The following is a 7,719-nucleotide window of genomic DNA, read 5'->3' as shown; positions in this document are numbered from 1 at the left end:
AATAAAAAATAATCCAATATATCAATAACTAATAAAAATAATCCTATATATCAACAACTAATAAAAATAATAATCAAATATATCAATAACTAATAAAAAATAATCCAATATATCAATAACTAATAAAAAAAATCCAATATATCAATAACTAATCAAAAAAAATCTAATATATCAATAACTAATAAAAAATAATCCAATATATCAATAACTAATAAAAAATAATCTAATATATCAATAACTAATAAAAATAATAATCCAATATATCAATAACCAATAAAAAAAACAATATATCAATAACTAACAAAAAAACATCCAATATATCAATAACTAATAAAAGATAATCTAATATATCAATAACTTATAAAATAATAATCCAATATATCAATAACTAATAAAAACAAACATCCAATATACCAATAACTAATAAAAATAATAATTCAATATATCAATAACGAATAAAAAAATAATCCAATATATCAGTAACTAATAAAAATAATAATCCAATATATCAATAACTAATAAAATATAATCCAATATATCAATAATTAATAAAAATAATAATCCAATATATCAATAACTAATAAAAAATAATCCAATATATCAATAACTAAAACAAAATAATCCAATATATCAATAACTAATAAAAAATAATCCAATATATCAGTAACTAATAAAAATAATAATCCAACATATCAATAACTAATATAAATAATAATCCAATATATCAATAACTAATAAAAAATAATCCAATATATATAACTAATAAAAATTATCCAATATATCCATAAGTCATAAAAATAATCCAATATATCAATAACTAATAAAAATAATAATCAAATATATCAATAACTAATTCACAAATAATCCAATATATCAATGACTTATAAAAAAAATCCAATATATCAATAACTTATAAAAAAATAATCCAATATATCAATCACTAATAAAAAAAAATCCAATATATCAATAACTAATAAAAATAATCCAATATATCAATAACTAATAAAAATAATCCAATATATCAAGAACTAATAAAAATAATAATCCAATATATCAATAACTAATAAAGAATAATCCAATATATCAATAACTAATAAAACATAATCCAATATATCAACAACTAATAAAAAATAATCCAATATATCAATAACTAAAACAAAATAATCCAATATATCAATAACTAATAAAAAATAATCCAATATATCAGTAACTAATAAAAAATAATCCAATATATCAATAACTAATATAAATAATAATCCAATATATCAATAACTAATAAAAAATAATCCAATATATATAACTAATATAAATTATCCAATATATCAATAAGTCATAAAAATAATCCAATATATCAATAACTAATAAAAATAATAATCAAATATATCAATAACTAATTCACAAATAATCCAATATATCAATGACTTATAAAAAAAATCCAATATATCAATAACTTATAAAAAAATAATCCAATATATCAATCACTAATAAAAAAAAATCCAATATATCAAGAACTAATAAAAAAAATAATCCAATATATCAATAACTAATAAAAAATAATCCAATATATCAATAACTAATAAAAATAATCCTATATATCAACAACTAATAAAAATAATAATCAAATATATCAATAACTAATAAAAAATAATCCAATATATCAATAACTAATAAAAATAATCCAATATATCAATAACTAATCAAAAAAAATCTAATATATCAATAACTAATAAAAAATAATCCAATATATCAATAACTAATAAAAATAATCCAATATATTAACAACTAATAAAAATAATAATCCAATATACCAATAACTAATAAAAATAATAACCCAATATATCAATAACTAATAAAAATAATAATCCAATATATCAATAAGTTATATACAAATAATCCAATATATCAATAACTAATAAAAATAATCCAATATATCAATAACTAGTAAGAAATAATTCAATATATCAATAACTAATAAAAAAATAATCCAATATATCAATAACTAATAAAAAATAATCCAATATGTCAATAACTAATAAAACATAATCCAATATATCAATAACTAATGAAAAATAATCCAATATATCAATAACTAATAAAAAAAGTAAACCAATATATCAATAACTAATAAAAAATAATCCAATATATCAATAACTAATAAAAATAATAATCCAATATATCAATAACTAATGAAAAATAATCGAATATATCAATAACTAATAAAAAATAATCCAATATATCAATAAGTAATAAAAAATAATCCAATATATCAATAAGTAATAAAAATAATAATCCAATATATCAATAACTCACAGAAAATAATCCAATATATCAATAACTTATAAAAAATAATCCAATATATACATAACTTATTAAAAATTATCCAATATATCAATAATTAAATAAAAAAATAATCCAATATATACATAACTAATAAAAAATAATCCAATATATCAATAACTAATAAAAAAAAATGCAATATATCAATAAGTAATAAAAAATAAACCAATATATCAATAATTAATAAAAAATAATCCAATATATCAATAATTAAATAAAAAAATAATCCAATACATCAATAACTAATAAAAAATAATCCAATACATCAATAACTAATAAAAAAAAATAATCCAATATATCTACAAGTAATAAAAAATAATCCAATATATCAATAACTAATAAAAAATAATCCAATATATCAATAACTAATAAAAAATAATCCAATATATCAATAACTAATTAAAAAAATAATCAAATATATCAATAACTAAGAAAAAATAATCCAATATATCAATAACTAATAAAAAATATTCCAATATATCAATAAGTAATAAAAAAAATAATCCAATATATCAATAACTAATAAAAAAAATAATCCAATATATCAACAACTAATTAAAAAAATAATCCATTATATATCAATAACTAATAAAAAATATTCCAATATATCAATAACTAATAAAAAAAATAATCCAATATATCAATAACTAATAAAAAATAATCCAATATATCAATAACTAATAAAAAATATTCCAATATATCAATAACTAATAAAAAATAATCCAATATATCAATAACTAATAAAAAATAATCCAATATATCAATAACAAATAAAGAATAATCCAATATATCAAAACTAATAAAAAAAAATAATCCAATATATCAATAAGTAATAAAAAATAATCCAATATATCAATAACTAATAAAAAATAATCCAATATATCAATAACAAATAAAAAATAATCCAATATATCAATAACTAATAAAAAAAATAATCCAATATATCAATAAGTAATAAAAAATAATCCAATATATAGAGAAATAAATAATTTAGCATTTGTGAAATTAATTGGAATAGAGAAAAAAATTTAACATTTGTAAAACTAATGTGAATAGAACAAAAAAAAATCTCACATTTGAAAACTAATTTGAATATTAAAAAAATTAATTCGAATATAAAACGTAATTTAACATAAATTATAGTAAAAGTAATTGTAATATAAAAAATAATTTGAATATAAAAAACTAATTGGAATATAAAAATAATTGAACACATGTAAAACTTATTGGGATATGGAAAATAATGAAAAATAATTAAAAATATGTAAAACTAATTGGAATAGAAAAAATATTAATTTAAGATTTGTTAAACTAATTCCAATATTATAAAATATTTAACGTATATAAAACTAATTGGTCATAAAAATAATTACACATATGCCAAACTAATTGGAATAGAAAAAAATAAATAAACATATGTAAAACTAATTGTAATATAGTAAATAATACTTCATAATTTGTAAATAATAACTTAACATACGTTAAACATTGGAATGTAAAAAAAATTAATACATGTAAACTTAATCGGAATATTAAAAACAATTTAACATATCTTAATGTTATTGGAATTTTTCATATGTATAATGAATGTGCAAAATAATTTTAGATATGTAAAATTATTTTAAATATAAAAAATAATTTAATATATGTAAAACTAATTGAAATATAAAAAATAATTTAACATATGTAAAATAAATTGGAATACAGAAGATAATTTAACATATATAAAACAAATTGAAATATTAAAAAATAATTTAGCATATGTAAAAAATATTGGAAGACGAAGATATAATATAACATATGTAAAATTAATAGGAATATTAAAATTAATTCAACATATGTTAAAGTAATTGGAATATTAAGAATTAATTTAAGATATGTAAAACTAATTGTATTATAAAAAATAATCCAATATATCAATAACTAATAAAAATAATTATCCAATATATCAATAACTAATAAAAAATAATCCAATATATCAATAACTAATAAAAATAATCCAATATATCAATAACTAATAAAAATAATCCAATATATCGACAACTAATAAAAATAATAATCCAATATACCAATAACTAATAAAAATAATAATCCAATATATCAATAACTAATAAAAATAATAATCACATATATCAATAACTAATATAAAAATAATCCAATATATCAATAACTAAACAAAAATAATCCAATATATCAATAACTAATAAAAAATAATCCAATATATCAATAACTAATAAAAAAAATAATCCAATATATTAATAACTAATAAAAATAATAATCCAATATATCAATAACTAATAAAAAATAATCCAATATATCAATAAGTAATAAAAAATAATCCAATATATCAATAACTAATAAAAATAATAATCCAATATATCAATAACTCACAGAAAATAATCCAATATATCAATAACTTATAAAAAATAATCCAATATATACATAACTTATTAAAAATTATCCAATATATCAATAATTAAATAAAAAAATAATCCAATATATCAATAACTAATAAAAAATAATCCAATATATCAATAACTTATAAAAATAATCCTATATATCAATAACTAATAAAAATAATAATCCAATATATCAATAACTGATATAAAAATAATCCAATATATCAATAACTAAGAAAAAATAATCCAATATATCAATAACTAATAAAAAAATCCTATATATCAATAACTAATAAAAATAATAATCAAATTTATCAATAACTTATAAAAAAATAATCCAATATATCAATAACTAATAAAAAATAATCGAATATATCAATAACTAATAAAAATAATATTCCAATATATCAATAACTAATAAAAAAAATCCAATATATCAATAACTAATAAAAAATAATCTAATATATCAATAACTAATAAAAATAATAATCCAATATATCAATAACTAATAAAAATTATAATCCAATATACCAATAACTAATAAAAATAATAATCCAATATATCAATAACTAATAAAAATAATAATCCAATATATCAATAACTAATAAAAATAATAATCCAATATATCAATAACTAATAAAAAAATAATCAAATATATCAATAACTAATAAAAAATAATCCAATATATCAATAATTAATAAAATAGAAAAATTTTGATAGATTTTTAAATCTATCAAAATTTTTCTATTGGTTCAATTTTTAAGATATTTTCAGGGAATTTTTTAAATTCACCCACTCCTATTTTGAAATGTCTATTCAAATGAAAATAATTAATTTTCTCACCTCAAATTTATATATCCCAAATTGAAGATAAAAGATCAATGAATAAAATAAGCTAATTGAAAACAAACAAAAGAAAAAGAACAGTTATTTGCAAATTTACCTGTAAAGTCCAAAGTTTAAAACCCTTTTTTAAAAAAACACGTTGAATTTTTTGTTTTTTTTATGTGAAACCTTATTATAATCTTGTTATATTGTTCAGAAAATTTCGTAGAGTTACAATAATTTTTTTTCTATTTCATTCAATGTATTTTTTTTTAGATATTTAAAAAAAATTCACTCCATAAAGAAGAAATAAAATATATTGAATCAAAAACTCATGTATTTCTTTAAAAGAATAAAAAATAAAATAAAATAAAAAATAGGTCGACTGTTTTTTTCCTTTTTTTTTTATCTGCAAAAACTGATAAGTGAAATGGGATTATTTTTCACCTACGGTGGCTCATATTTACTAACTTTTGTTTACAGCCCGCAATAGAAAGGAAGATTAATTCTGGCACCAAAGTTCTCCACTTGAAGACAAGGCGGCGTTTGTCTCCCTTTATTCCAGTTGTGCAACATCTCTCATGTCGTGGTATTTTTTTAATACTCACTAAAAAAAATTATTGTATTTAAAAAGGACATAGAATATAAAATATAAATATGGATAAATTCTTAACAATGAAGAATGGAAGTACCCATTGATTAGTATTCTTTATAGGTAAGTGATTTTTTGGAATTTATATATTTTTTGATATTCAAAGTAATTTAAAATTCGTTGATTTTCTTTAAATCTTTTTTAAAGAAAATAGATGTAAAAGAAAAAAAAACAAATATTGCATAATTCACTATTAAACCTGTTATTTTTTTTAATTTGGTCTTTGCTCCTTTAATTGAAAAAAAATTTAGGGTTTAAATTACATTTTTCAAGTAGTTATAAGCTTGGAAAGAAAAGAGGTCGAATTATTCAATTTTTTATCACGCATTTTTAATGGCGTTTTTTGACACTGCTACGGCATCATTAGGTGTGTCAGAAATTTCGTGAAAAATAGTGAATAATTCCACCCCATCTTTCCAAGCTTATAACTCCTCGAAAAATGTAATTCAAGCCCAATTTTTTTTTCAATTAAAGGAGCAAGGACCAAGGTTTCATTATTAAAAAAAACAAACAAAAAAAAAAACAAACAACGTTTTTTTTTTTAAAAAAAAAGGTTTTAAACTTCGGATTTTACATGTAAATTTCTAAAAAAAAAACACTACTTTTTTGTTTTAAATTTGAATATATCATTTATTGACCTTTTCTCTTCAATTTGTGATATATGACACTTTGGTGAGTAAATTAATTACTTACTTTTTAATATACATTTCAAAATGGGAGGCATGAATTATTCGACCCCCTGTCCTTCCAAGCTTATAACTACTCGAAAAATGTAATTCAACCCCTATTTTTTTTTTAATTAAAGGAGCAAGGACCAAGGTTCCATTAAAAAAAAAAAAAAAAGAAAAAACAATCAACGCGGTTAAAAAAAAAAAATTTTAAACTTCGAATTTTACAGGTAAATTTCTAAAAAACACTACTTTTTTTTTTAATTTGAATATATTATTTATTGACCTTTTTTCTTCAATTTTTGATATATGACACTTTGGTGAGTAAATTAATTATTTACTTTTTAATAGACACTTGAAAATGGGGGGGGCGTGAATTTAAAAAAAAACGTTTGTCTAAAATATTATATTCGAAAGAGCATAAAATTTCACATTGACCCTGAAAATATCGTGAAAATAGAATCAATAGAAAAATTTTGATAGATTTTTAAAGTTTAAAAATTGAAAAATATTGAGTTCGTAAAATTCATTACTGCTTTAAAAAAAAAAATATTTCTATTACTTTTAAAACAACTTTAATGGTTTATTTTGGAAGTATAACCCATAAAGAAAATAAACAACCCACTTTTAAAAGAGGAATTACGAGATTTTTATATTTTATTCGCAGTTTCGTGTTAGGGGTGTCAAAAATTCGGGTTTGTATTACTGTACACATAGATTCGAAAAAGTTGTCAAAAAACAAATATAGAACAAATAAATGTTATCAAAGGCAAGATAAGTTACTTTTCTACCTAACTGGATATATTTTTTGTGTTTTTATTCAGTGTAACATGTTTAT

Source organism: Euprymna scolopes, chromosome 46 (assembly GCF_053919585.1).
Source record: "Euprymna scolopes isolate OS-2025 chromosome 46, ASM5391958v1, whole genome shotgun sequence".
Classification (NCBI taxonomy): Eukaryota; Metazoa; Mollusca; class Cephalopoda; order Sepiida; family Sepiolidae; genus Euprymna; species Euprymna scolopes.
The sequence above is the reverse complement of the archived record's forward strand: the minus strand, read 5'-3'. Positions refer to the sequence as shown.